The sequence below is a fragment of the Thamnophis elegans genome, chromosome 5, assembly GCF_009769535.1.
Source record: "Thamnophis elegans isolate rThaEle1 chromosome 5, rThaEle1.pri, whole genome shotgun sequence".
Taxonomy (NCBI): Eukaryota; Metazoa; Chordata; class Lepidosauria; order Squamata; family Colubridae; genus Thamnophis; species Thamnophis elegans.
Window position 1 is genome coordinate 18,929,213 of NC_045545.1, and position 736 is coordinate 18,929,948.

The window sequence follows — 736 nt, forward strand, 5'->3', positions numbered from 1 at the left end:
AAATCCCAATGAAAGACAAAACATTTTTATTAAAAAAAATTTAAAGGATCCAAATAGCTCTGTGGGAGTTTTAAAAATGTCATAAATTCTTCAAAAAAGTGATAGCCTATGACATGCTCCCAAAGGATTTCTTCTACTGGGTGAGCTTGTTTGGAGGTTCTAGCAGGGGAGCGCAGCTATCGTATACCCTTGACCGAAGATCAGTACACTCCTTCTATCTGGGATGGTCGTCCTCTTCCACCAAGCGCGCAGCTTTGGGAGGGACGCACATGGAGCAGTGAGGGAGGAAGGGGACACCCGCCTAGCCAGCCAGATCAGCCGAATCAACCCTGGCGATCAATGGGGTGACAGATGTCACAGCCAGATCACCCTCACATCCAGCTTTGCGCAGTGGCAGTATCGTAGCCAATGAGGTTTATCCGAGGCGTGATTATTGCTAATTGTAAACTAATTGAAACTTCTACTGGGTGCTACAAATTTTTGTCCATTACCACTGTAATATGTAGTTATCTAAACTTGTGATATTTAAGTCGCCCAAACAAGAAGAGTTACACAAATATTTACAGTCTGTCATGGTCTCTTACTAAAGTATTATCCAGTCACAGGTTCACAATCTTTCTGATACTGGACAATAGGACATAAACAAAACCTATATATTTAAATGGGAATGATACACATAGAACAATATATTCATATGCAAAGTAGCAATATGAAAAGAATGCAGCATAAATAAATG

General features: G+C 40.6%; 1 pseudogene; it reads left to right on the forward strand.

The window, feature by feature from the left end:
* Positions 1-379: 379 nt before the first annotated feature.
* On the forward strand, positions 380-499 carry LOC116509810 (annotated as a pseudogene).
* The last annotated feature ends 237 nt before the right edge of the window (positions 500-736 follow it).